Source organism: Pantherophis guttatus, chromosome 2, assembly GCF_059756535.1.
Source record: "Pantherophis guttatus breed Tessera chromosome 2, ASM5975653v1, whole genome shotgun sequence".
Lineage (NCBI taxonomy): Eukaryota > Metazoa > Chordata > Lepidosauria > Squamata > Colubridae > Pantherophis > Pantherophis guttatus.
In genome coordinates, this window is record NC_142064.1 from 76,079,624 (window position 1) to 76,093,659 (window position 14,036).

Sequence of the window (14,036 nt, forward strand, 5' to 3'; positions counted from 1 at the left end):
TTTTGTGTAAAAGTAATTTTTTTTAATTTTGCCCCGCAAGCGGCAAGATATCTTCATGAGTCTGGGGAGAATTATGGATAATCATAGTTATAACCGTGGGGTTAAATAGGCTAATCGATCAACACAATATCAACAAACATTATTTTGAAGTGAAACACTGACTTTTGGAATACGTTCCTCATATTGAATACTATCAGACATGGTTGATAGAGGTCATGGCTAGCATGAGTTTATGGTTCAACCAGGGAAGATAAAATTCATGTCTCTTCAAACTGTGTTCATATTCTGTGAAAGCACCACTAAACTTAGCAATGTTTGTAATTTTATTTACAAAAGTAGATATTTGAATTGAACAGCTGCCTCTCAGTTCCTATATAAAAATATTGTCTGACTCGTAAGGGAAAAAAATTAGCTGTTCTGATAATATCCTGTTTACTACTGAGAAAAGTTGGAATTCAGAGCTTTGCTTTTTGGGAACAATTCCATTTTTGGATTATTGTGCTGGCAAGTACAGCACATTAGTTTCACTTACTAGAGCAGCTCTTTTGGCATGTGGATTGCATAGATTTGCATTTTTAAGAGCTTTTTTTTTTAAGAACACAGCTTTTCCAGTTGTACATAATTCTATAATTCTTAATTTCGTGCTAGAGGTTAAATGTGTATGGAGTAAAAAGAAAAGTAACCCATAATGTTGAGCAAAATAAAAACTATCTTTAAAGATATGTTAATGACTTATAATTGCAAAACAAAATATCTAGAAACTGCAGAAAAATAATGTATAAATGCGTTATACATAAACACAATTGTTTAAAACCACAGGCCTTGCCCTTGGCAGCATGGTACATCCAAATAAATGACAAAGCTCATTAACATTATCATAGATCATTCAGACACAAAATACCTAAAAGGAATATCTGGCTTGGCTAGATTAGGGCTACTTAAAAAAAAAAAAAAAACCGTTCAGCTTTTTCCCAAGGTGACCAGAGATTCATCATGCTCCAGTTGCAAACTTCCAAATTCAAAGATGATTTTGCTCAAAGAGCTTCAAGTCAGGTTCCAGGTGGAACACGTGATTTGGTGGAATGATTCTAAGCAAGGCAAAAAAAAAAAATCTCCAAATTTGATGTGGTGTTTCCTTTTTACCATTAAACATTAAAATAGTAAGACAGATGGTGCTCTGATGAAGAACTCAGTGACTAATTGATCAATCTGGTGATCTCACACAGCTCAAGGGATTCACAAGCGCCTGCATGGAACGTCATGGGTGCTCGTTGAAGGTTACAAAGTAGGTTACAATTTAGATCTTAAATGCTGTTACTATTTTATAATTTAATATTTAATATTTTTTATTTATTTTATTTTATTTATTAATTATTAATTATTAATTATTTATTTATTAATATTTAATATATTTTTATATTTAAGTCTCCATGAACAAGCTTGCAAAAGTAGAGAATATGACCAGGAATTATATTCTATAAACTGTGTTTTAGTGAAGCATCTGATACCTCTAATTGTGGTGTGAAATAGCTCAAGTTGTTTCAGGGCTCTTGTGAAATCATCTGTGCTCATTAAAGGATCTACACCAGGGGTGAAATGCTCCTGGTTCGGACTGGCTCGGGCGAGTAGGTAGCGATAGCGGTGGGCAGTTCGGAGAACCGGTAGCAAAAATCCCTGCCCCCGCCCCCCATGCTCAGCTGAGCCCCGCCTTTTAAATGGCTCTGACCAGCCAAGCTCTGACATCCCAGCTGAGTTGCCTGCTAATCAGGCAACTCAGCTTGGATCACCAGAGCCATGTAAAAAAAAAAAGTTTCTTTTTTTCTCCCCCCCCCCCCTCTCAGCCTCCAGCTTGCTTACCTTAGCTGCTGATCACATGACGATCGCAATCCATGCATCAGCAAGCAACTGAATCTCCCTCCCTGCAATCAAGCTCTTTCTGCCTGCCTGCCTTCCTGCCTAGACTTGTGGACTTCAACTCCCAGCAAAGCTGGCTGAGGAATTCTGGGAGTTGAAGTCCACAAGTCTTAAAGTTGCCAAGGTTGGAGACCCCTGTTCTATTGGGTAAGTTTTTTCCCCCTTTGGGAGCTTTAAAAAAAATAGTTAATTGGGGTTTTTTTAGTTGTTCTTTTTTTAGACCTAGCCATTTAAAGTTTAGGAAGTTTTAAATTTAGCTGCTTTTATATAAAAATAAAAATAAATTAAAATAAAATAATATTTGTGCAGCTTTCTGAGATTTAGTGTGTTTCTGTAGTGTTTCACTCTAACTACACAAACACACAAAATCTCACAAAGCTGTATGTGGAATTTTGTGTGTGTAAAGTGTGAAAGTTGTTTTTTTTTGGGCTTTTTGTGGCTGTGTGAGGTTCCTGCTTGTTGCGGGGCCATTTTGAGTCTAGCACAGCTGCTTTTACATTGTGGGTGAGCCAGTTGTGTTGTGTTGTGTTTTGTAGGTTAAAAAAGGGCAAAGAAGTGACATTGACTTGGCCATGCCCACCCAGTCACCTTACCACCAAGCCACGCCCACTAATTAAGCCACGCCCATAGAACCGGTAGCAAAAAAAATTAGATTTCACCCCTGATGTACACACAGGCCTACTATATTCGATAACTGAAAGATAACTTTTATAGTAATAAGAAACCCCCAAATTAACAAGCCAAGAGTGCATTTGCCACCTGTATGGATTGCTAACCTGAAAGATGCAACCATGTTTGTAATGGAGCTGCTGTTTTTAAAAAAATTGGAAGGTCAACTTGTTTAAAGTTTCTTCCTAATTACCATGCTGTAGTTAAGCAAGGGCTACCTATAAATTATTCCACAAGACTGAGTAAATTCCTAAAAACCCAACGTACAAGTTTCCTTTCTCCAGAGCTAGCCCTGTTATTGGGCAGAAATGATCCGGGGATGCTGGTGGATGATTACACAGAGAAGTAATAGATTTTAACAGATTAGCAGAATTGGAAGGGATCTTGTAGGTCTTCAAGTCCAACCCCCCCCCCACCTAAGGAGGAGACCCTACACCATTTCTGACAAATGACAGTCCAGTCTCTTCTTGAAAGCTTCCAGTGATGAAGTAGCAAGAGCATAATATTATACTGTCTACCTCCTCAATCTTAAAGTATTTCGCTCTTTTAAATATAATACACAGGACACTATTATGTGCTCAATGCTGGATGAGAGTCTGTTATTTTTATATGTGGGGTGGGGTTTTCATCTCCAGCAGAAAAATGTCTTGGCTTTTATTTGCCTTCTAACCCACAAAGCATAAAACAATATAGCAAAAAAAAGTGGGGTATATGGTGGTCTTCTAAGATGTATGGCTAGAATCAGCAGTTCATATTTTAATGTAGTTTCAGATTGCCACAGGGAGCACCCAGAGGGCCAAGTACCGATAAACAATTTTTGTTATTACTATTATAGTATGCAACTTGTTTTAGAATATTTGCATTAGGCTTCCCTGTTCAAAGAAGCAAGATATCCTGTAAATATTGCTATTTTATCAGCACTGCAAATAAATCAACAAAACTTACTTAACCTTGCAGAACAATTTAAAGGTAGCCCTTGCTTAACTGTAGTAACTGAGGCTGGCAACTCCATTGCTAAGCAACATGGTCGTAAAGCATGACCTCACATGACTGTACCAACTTCCAATGACAGTTGTGGCAGACAATTGCGTCATTAGGTAATCCCATGCAGTTGTGACCTCCTATGGTCCCATGATCACTATTTGCGACCTTCTGTTGGTTTCCCCAATGACTTTGCTTGTTGGAAAACCAGCAGTGAAATTTGCAAAGAGTGATCACATGACAGCAGGATGCTGCAAGTGGTGATCACATGACAGCAATTGCAAGCTGGTTACCAGGCCACTGAATTGCAATGACATGACTGCAGGGATGATGCAGCAATAGTCACAACCACAAGGACTGGTCAAAAGTCTCCTCATTCAGCCCTGTGGTGGTCACTGAACAAAAACAATCTGTGTGCAATGGCAGTAAAAAAATATAGTGATTCCTTTATTTGTTATGCAGAAGATAAAAGTTTCTTTGTTCTAACAATTTGCCTGAATTTCATAGTAGCTGAAGAAGAGGGATAGAGTACTCTTGTCCATCCATCCATCCATCCATCCATCCACCCATCCAAATCAAATCTTTATGATGGCCTATTATTGACCTAATCCACAATAAAAAAGATAACAAAGCAAAACAAAATATCAAATAAACTTATTGGCAAGAGCCAGATAAAAGTCAGGGCCAGTACAACTCACAACTCACCAGAGAATTGAAGAGAAAGATGGTGTGTTTAGCAAAACACAGCGAAAAATTGGGCCACTCTTAACAGCAATGGCAACCTCTGTGTCTGTAAATTAAAAGGAAGTATAAAATATGTCTCATCTATCTTATCTGTTATTTGAAAATCACCGTATGTCATTAATATCTCATTAAAATTTATTTATTTCCTGTTATTTATTATATGCAAAATTATAGAAAGAAGGACAGGAGGAAATAATAAAAAAGATAGTGCCATATAAAGCCTAAATTAAGCAGATGCAGTAAGTGATAATCATTTTGCTTTCTTTACAGTGTTCCCATGATGTAGACCTGAATGAAGATTCCAACGGGGATCACTCCCCAGAAAAAGGCTGTTTGGGGGCAGTAATGTCCAGCACCTGGATAATCCAATACAACAAGTAAAAATACAAGTCTGGGAATTAGCCTCCCAGAAGTGGAGCGGATGTTGAATGCCTTATTCATTTATTTGCACTAAATTATGAAGTTTAACTATATGGTTAAGGCAGTCAGGTTGATGTTCAGCATTTTTACAGGTTCTTTGTGTGGCTAGAAGTTAAATACAAGGAAATTAGTTTTGAAGTTGAATCCCAATCAAAGGTAATTTGTGAGTTGGATTTGAAGTACAGTAGTAGAGCAAAGAAAGTTGGGCCATAAGAAAGACTGAGTGCCAAAGAATTGAGGCCTTTGAACTATGGTGCTGGAGAAGACTCCTGCGAGTCCCTAGGACTGCAAGGCAATCCAACCGGTCAGTCCTAGAGGAGATCAACTCTGACTGCTCTTTAGAAGGCCAGATCCTGAAGATGAAACTCAAATACTTTGGCCACCTAATGAGAAGGAAGGACTCCCTGGAGAAGAGCCTAATGCTGGGAAAGATTGAGGGCAAAAGAAGAATGGGACGACAGAGAATGAGGTAGATGGATGGAGTCACTGAAGCAGTAGGTGTGAGCTTAAATGGACTCCAGAGGATGGTAGAGGATAGGAAGGCCTGAAGGAATGTTGTCTATGGGGTTGCGATGGGTCAGACACGACTTCGCAACTAACAACAACAACAACAAAGTAGAGCAAAAAACTGAGTTGACAACTTATTACTAGAAGTGTTTCTCCGCCTGTTACCAGTGGCTTTCCTTATAAGGTCATAGTTACTTTGGATTTTAATTGTTCTTTTAAAAAAAAAGAGTTCGTTTTCATACAATGGCTTTCCTACCACTCATTTCCTTTTGTAATATATTACTCCACCCCAAATAATAACTAGTTTCTGCTATCACAGTCCCTAAAATTCCTTGTTATCAAAATCAATCTGTTTGCATCAATAGCATTGCAGCAATGGCCCAAAAGTACATGGTCATCAAAGTTCTCCAGATGATCTTATTTCTGCTTATGCTGGCCTCATCTCAGTGTGCAGGTGGTTTATTTAACTGGTTTAATCTCTTTTCTATTACTTAAATTCTGTTTCCTATATTTAGTCTCAAGGGTTTTTTCTCCCTTTGTTTCTTCAGAAGAGCATTGAAATAGGCTGCCCAACTTTCTGGTTGTATTTGGAGATACTGTTCCTCTGTGCTGATTGTTTTATTATATTGTTTGAATCTGATGCATTGCACCTTGGAGATCATTTGATAAATAGAAAAGATCAAAAGCTTTCAGCAAACACCTGTGTCTCGTTAAATATTCTGCAATTTGGAATATTTCAGACATGATCATCTTCAGTCATTTTATGCTGAAGATGATCATTTTTCAATGAATTGAGACAATCATTGCTCTTTATTACTTACTATATTTCTATACCACTTCTCCCATGTAGCCACATAAAAACCAAATATCATTAGAATACAATGATAAAATCCAATCAGTTAAAACAATATAAAAGTATGCTGATTAAAAAGGGGAAAGAGGAACATAAGGAAAAAATAAAAATTCTATATCCAAAAGAGTAATAAAAAAACTTCATGAGAAAATTCTAGCATACCAGTAATATCTAGGGTCGTGATGGCAAACCTATGGCACATGCGCCAGAGGTGGTACGTAGCGCCCTCTCTGATGGCACACAAGCCATCGCCCCAGTTCAGTATGCGCGCACACCTCCTGCCAGCCAGCTGGTCTTTGGGTCTCTGCCATACATGTGCGGGCCCCGTGTGCACATGCACGTGGGGCATGGGGCATGCGGCAGGGGTGTGTGCACATTCGGGGGGCTACGTGCACATGCATGGGAGGTGAGGTGGATGCACGGGGCTGTGTGCACATGTGTGGAGGTGTGGGGTGCGTGCAAGGGGCCATGTGAGCAAGCGGGAGGCGTGCAGACATGCATGGGGGACAGGGGCCATGCTCGTGTTGCATTTTAGGGGTTCGGCCGCACACGCACGCTTTGGGCACTCACTCTGGAAAAGGTTAGCCATTAGTGATCTAGGGCATCCAAATTTCCTAGGTTTGTCCTCTTCTAATGATGATGGGGGAGAAAGTTGTGATAACTCAAAGAAGAACATAAAGGTCCAGGGCCAGTGAGGTCACCAAAGGTCCTGGATTTCAGCCATCTTAAATACTAGCCCTGAAGTCACAATCTGCAGCTGGAAAACAATGTTTGTTAATTCTGATAAATCTACTAGTAGTAAATATAATGTAAATTAAAATAGACCTTTTTGTTTCTAAAAGACATAAAAAGTTTCAACTAGGATTAGAGTTAGGGTTAAGGTTGGGGTTGGGGTTAGGGCACCAGTTCATTTTCATAAACAGACCAGGAGATAATTTTAACAAGAACAAGAGTGGTGCCAAAGCCTTTTTCCAACTGGTATTACAATTGCTGAATTCTATAAAGAATTTTCTCTAAACACTCTTATGCCCTTCTGATGTTTTGCAGTTCAGATCCCAGTTCTCAAGCTTGCTATTCAAGGGTTACAACTTTAAACTGCCTACCCTGAACTGTATCTCTTCTCTGTCAGAAACAGAACAGCATTGCCTTATCTCCAGCTCTTAGAGTCATATTTAAAAAAATAGATACAGGTGAGTTTGACGGAGCTATTCCTAAAAGACAAATATTAGTTGGCCAAAGACTGCAGAATAAACTTTGCAATGAAAATGAGAATGAAACGTCTTTTTCTATTATTGTAATAGCATGATCCCCTGAAATTGACTGAAATATCAAAAGTAGCCTTCAGGGAGATTTTAAGCTATGACCCTTTCTATCACTGAAGCCCTTTGGTGAATCAGGAATGACATATTCATATGGCGTGTTCATGGGGCAGAGGGTAAAAACAAAAACCGAGATGGTGATATAAATAAATGGCGAAAGTCTGACATTTGTAACACAGGCACAGTTTCATGCCATCTCTTCTTTTTTTTGACACAACTCCAATGGACACTTCAGAAAGTATTCATTACTGATTTAACTTAGACAATTTGTGCATAGAAACTTGATATTGCAAATAAATGACAGTACTTCATTTATTTTATTTCAGCAAGGTGAACGTGTTTTGAGAAAGGCTTAAATTCCCACGAGAAATGTCACATAAACCTTTTCCTAAAACAGAAGAATAATTATTACAAGGAAAACCTATTTAAATCCCTTGGTCTAAATTGATTTATGGTGATGTAGTATAGTTATTATTATTGACTGATTAAGCAGACACTGTGTCTGTGAGAACTAAAGTTAATTAATTTGCTAGACGTTAACTTACTTAATTTAAATTTCTAGGGACACCCATTTGTCCATAACTCAGGACAACTGAATAAGGATTAAAGGGGGAACCAATATATTTCTTATTCACTTTATATGACTGCCCATTCACCAAGTGACTCTGGTAATTAACAAGGATTTCAGTAATTTCCTGGAATTTTCAGGAGAAAAAGAGCTCCTGTTTCTACAGTCTTTTGTTCAACAAGGAAAAAAAGACACAAAGGTTATAAAGAAGTGGGGTTATTTTTAAAAAAGGGGATGAAGGGAGATTTTTTTTTTTGAAAAAAAAAAAAACCAAAACAGGAAGAAAACCATTGAACTGGTCACAAAGGGTGTGGGTGGGGGGGGGGGGAGAAGAAAGAAAAAGAAAAATTGCAGCAGGGTGTCTGCCTTTATTGGGAAGACTAATGTGTTTGATAATGCCACAAATTACATTATACACAGAAAGATTTAAATCATGTAAGTGCCCCCAACACAAATCTATACAATTCAACTTTACATAACTAACATAATGCAGGAACATTTTGTGCCCAAACTATTATTGATTTATAGAACAATTCAGATACTATAAACACAAAAGTAAAAGAAGAGAGTTTTAAAACTGCGCAGGGACTGTCTCTATGGTTTTAATAGACAAGAGAGAAAGGTTATGTGGGAATTTTAAGTTACCATTCATCCACTATTGGCTGAATACCCCTTGCGAAGAATTGACAACATTTTTTTGTTAATTTCACTGATGAACAGCATTTCAGTCACAGAAGCCTATTCACATTTAGAAATTGGGAAATATTCCAAGGTTTTTATAACCATACACACAAACAGTTATGTTATTATAATAGACTTATTTTGGGAGGTATGCCTGAACATGGATCCAGTATACAAAACAGTCCAGGTACCCATGCAGGGGTGAAATTCAGTAGGTTCTAACAGGTTCTGGAGAACCGGTAGCAGAAATTTTGAATAGTTGAGAGAACCGACAAATACCACCTCTGGCTGGTTCCAGGATGGAGATTTTGCAATATCCTTCCCCCAGGAGTGTGGAGGGAATGGGGATTTTGTAGTATCCTTCCATTGCCACCAAGTCACGCCCACAGAACCGGTAGGGAAAAATTTTGAATTTCACCCAGTACCCATTGTTATTTAAGTGACTTCATTGTTACTGGAGAAAATGTTGACATCACGTTGCAAAACCTCAATACAATGCTGCAGAGGTTAGCATACTATGATCCCCAAGTAACAAATATGAATTTATTAAATCTAGTATTACATACCATGATCACACTCCTGATGCACAAAGTCTACTCAAGTGTGCAGACAAAACTAAGTAGTTGTGAATCCTTTTTAGGAACTGTTAATTCTACCACGGTGACGCAGTGGTTAGAGTGCAGTACTGCAGGCTACTTCTCTTGACTGCCGGCTGCCTGCAGTTTGGCAGTTCAAATCTCACCATGCTCAAGGTTGACTCAGCCTTCCATCTTTCCGAGGTGGGTAAAATGAGGACTTAAATTGTTGGGGGCAATATGCTGACTCTATAAACTGTATATAAGTCTAAGTGCTATTGCTATAACAGATTCCGGCCAAATCTAGCTACTGTACAGTGGCTTAGGATCACAATTAGGGCCAGACCTTCCACCACTAAGTGATGTGGTCATTATGTGAGGCACAGACAATTTGACAATCTTTTCTGCTGGGTCATTAAGCAAATCATTGTGGTCTTTCAGTGAATCATGCCATTGTTAAGTGAATCCAGATTCCCCCTTTGATTTTGATCATTGAAACCCATCTAGGAAGGTTGCAAATGGTGATCACGACTGTGGAACACTGCAAGCATTGTAAATTTGGGCCTAGTGCCCAAATTTTGATAACATGACCATGGGGATGCTCCAGTGATTGTAAATGCAAGGGCCAGTCATAAGTCATTTTTTCAGCACTATCGTAATTTCAAGCTGTCATTAAATAAATGATTATAAGCCCATGACTACCTATTAAATGAAGGATCATAAGTTGAGGACTGCTTGTATTTAGAATAGAATAGAATAGAATAGAATAGAATAGAATAGAATAGAATAGAATAGAATAGAATAGAATAGAATAGAATTCTTTATTGGCCAAGTGTGATTGGACACAAAAGGAATTTGTCTTTGGTGCATATGCTCTCAGTGTACATAAAAGAAAAGATACGTTCATCAAGAATCATAAGGTACAACACTCAATGATAGTCATAGGGTACAAATAAGCAATCAGGAAACAATATCAATATAATCCTAAGGATACAAGCAACAAAGTTACAGTCATGCAGTCATAAGTGGGAGGAGATGGGTGATAGGAACGGTGAGAAGACTGATAGTAATAGTAATGCAGCCTTAGTGAATAGTTTGACAGTTTGAGGGAATTATTTGTTTAGCAGAGTGATGATGTTCAGGAAAAAACTGTTCTTGTGTCTTTATTTAGCTACCATGCCTTAACCCATGGGAAGATATGGCACAGGACAAAACCATACAAAATGGCAGAGAGAATGTCGTAACAAATGGTTACTAGCCAAATTGACTTACGATACTTCATAGTATGACATTGGCACAATTATGTCAGATGTCATGGAAGATCGCAATGGATAACTGATAGCCTCTGCAGAATGCTTATAGTTTAAAAAAAGAATTAAACTGAAATACACAAGGGAATGTAGATTCAACCACTACCTGTATAAAAGGGAGTTTACTCCCATCACTAATCATCAAGGTTTGTTTCAAGGTAATCTGTTTTCAGCAAAATATAGTGCTGGCTGTGTTCTCTGAAAGAGACAGATACAAAATGTGCATGTTATAATCATGAAAATGAAGGCAGATTGCCTTGTTTACCTCTACAGGGTAAACAATCTGGAAAATCCACAGCCAACAGAGATTCCCTTGACATGTTTTCTCTCTGGAGTTGAAGAATTTTCCCATCACAGGTAAGATTATTTACAACTAAGGTAAATATATCACAGGTAAGAGAAGTGGGGAGAAACTCTCAACACTATCTCAGATCTAGCCTCAAAATGGCTCAAACACAGCAAAAATAATTTATGGAATGTAATCTGTGCATTGATGAATGTATACTTGATCACAGTTGTATTATCTGTGGAGCGAGATATATTGTCCAAGCTGAGAGCTTCAGTGAAGGACAAGATGAAATCTCACCTCATAATTTTGTTTGGCATTTGGGAATAAATAAACAGATCAAACTCTGGCAGTGATCTCTACCATTCCCATCATATCCAAAAAATCCCAAAACAGCTACATTTCATTTGCAGGAATGGGCCGCAATGCCACAGCAAAATACTTATATAGATTCTGGAAAATTATTTATGGGCAAATATTTTGTGGTGGTAGTGAATGCATGATCAAAGGGGCCAGAAGTGTTTCCAGTGATTGCAAGAGCATTCAAACAAACCATGGGCATATTTAGAGAACTTTTTGCAAGAACAGGCAAGTAATGAGTGACACTGGAACAAATTATCTCATTGAGCCACTCACTATTTTCGTTCATTCATTCATTCATTCATTCATTCATTCAATTTCTGAAGCTGCCCAAGCAAGTGACTTGGGGTGTGGGGGCAGGGCGGGAAGCTTACAATTCTAAAATTATAAAACAATTAAAAACATTAAACAATAAAAAGCCCACAAAAGAAATATGTACAAATAGCAGCTAAGATAATTAATCCACTAATAGTCAAGTCATGTAGTTGGGCCCTTGATACATTCTGAACCACAGGCCCCACCCACCACATAACCAAGTTTTAAAAGCTTTTGAAGTTACAATTGTTGCTATTCACTCAGGGCCACATGATTATATTTTGGGGACCTGGCAACCAGGTCGCATTTACAACTGGTTGCAGCATTCTATGGTCACATATGACAATTATTTTTGACTTTTTTTGTCCGTTTATGGCAAAGAAACAGCAAATAATGTGCATTGGATTAATGACCAGATGAATTGCTTACTGACCATGGTGGCTCAGTTTAGGACCATTGTAAAAATGGTCATAAAATCATGTCTGGTCATGTGGTGCCTTGGCTTCTGACAGCAAGGACTTACGAACAACATTGTATTGAGGACTGCCTGTATACAAGCAATATAAATAAGTAATAAACAAAAAAATGCAGATGTTAATCATTGTTTTAATAAACTCTCTTATATTACTTTAAGTACCTAGTTATTGACGATCTCAACTGTAGTAATTTTCAGAAGTGGAAATATTCTACCTCTCCCTCACTCCCTAGTTGAAGTTCTCTCTGGAGCTGAAGAATTTAACTATAAATATAACTATTTCGAAAAAAAGTGAATCAAAGACTGAATAGAATAAACTATTGCCAAAGTTAAATCTGAATCTGGGATCTGATGAAAAAGAGGCGTTCCCTCTTAAATTTCCTTATGGTATTTTCCACTGAAATTCAATATTAGTCATATGCAAATTTGTTCTTCAATCTTGATGGGAATTATGAAAAATTATGTTTTCATGAGTACATAAAATTTCTATAGGAACTCAGCAGTACTGGAAAAAAAAATAGGAGGTATGACAGATTTGAAATTAAATATTCCAACTTCTATTAAAATCCAATGTGATTTTTTTTCAGTTAGAATGAAAAAAAATAAACACTTTTTCAGTGGAAAAGTTCAAAGAGAATAAAAGTAGACGTTAATATCTTGTTAAATTTGACAGACAGTACAATAAATAAACAAAATATTAAGACACTTCTTAAAGATTTGGTTACGTTAGATTAACGTTCAGGTGCAATAGCACTAAGAAAATATTTTATCAATATAATCCTATGTGTGGATACTCAAAAATAAAGTTCATTTTAGTCACTAAGCTTTATCTCCAGTAAGTATATACAGAGTGCTATCTGTTACTGTACATGGAGTATACAGTAAAAGATAGGATTTTTAAAAAAATATCATTTCCATCATCATCATTACTTTCAGGCAGTGAGTAAATCTACTGTAAACCAAAAAAATAAAACTAGTCCATTCAGCCTCTTACAAATTTGATATCTAGGATAGTTATAGAAAGAAAATTTTGCTTAATATTAAACATACAAATCTTCAATTAATTCAAAGGATATTTTTAACTTCAACAATCTGCTTCTATATAGTTAAGGAATAAGAATAAAATAGCAAGATATTACTGATCTCACTGGAAAGTTACTGTGAAGCTAGTTAATTCTTAATCTCATTCAGAAATAATATCACCCAATCTTGTCTTCATAGTTATTTTCTTGTCGGTGATACCTCACTTTCTAATGCTAATGAAGGAGCAAGTTTGTTATTTAAATTATTGAACGGTAGTTTTACTGCTCCTGAATAACTTTTTTATTATTTACCCACCTGATTAGAAACTTGTACATATTTTCTTGGAAATATTGTAGAATCTTTTATGGGCTTGTAATATATTAACACAGTGGTGTAAATTAGGCTTCCTGAAAGTGGTCAGTATCGACCCACAAAAATTGATGAGACTATCCAAGGGATCAATAAATGACTGGGAGTCAAAAGGGGGTTAGTCAATGAAAGTCAATAGATGGCAAATAAATGATGAAAGGTCAATTGGGGGTCAATTAATTTTGGGTGGACTATGTATAGCTCACCCGCAATCCTTAGTCCTGAAGGTGAGATGGCTAGCAGTAAGACACTGTTACCCAGAGTTGGCCTTGAATTGTCATTATTATAATTATTATTATGGTTGGTCACACAGTCGGTCTGATGTTTAGACTGGACTTGGCATTTATTATTTTTGCTACTATCATCTATCTTCTATCATCTATCTATCAAATTTATTGGCCGTCCATCTTACTACGAGGTAATTGGGTGGTTCAAGAAAGCATAGATTTCCCATCCCTTAGATAGTAGTTCCAAGGCTATACTGAACAGAAAGGGAAAAGAGGAATACTCCTGCATCCATCTATTCATTCATTCATTCACTCATTCAATACATATGCTGCCCATTTCAGTCTAAAAGTGACTCTGGGCATTGTAGAAAGAATAAGCAGAATGGGTTCAATTTGTAATAATCTAGACATCAGGGGATTTGTTGAAAAACTCAATTCTG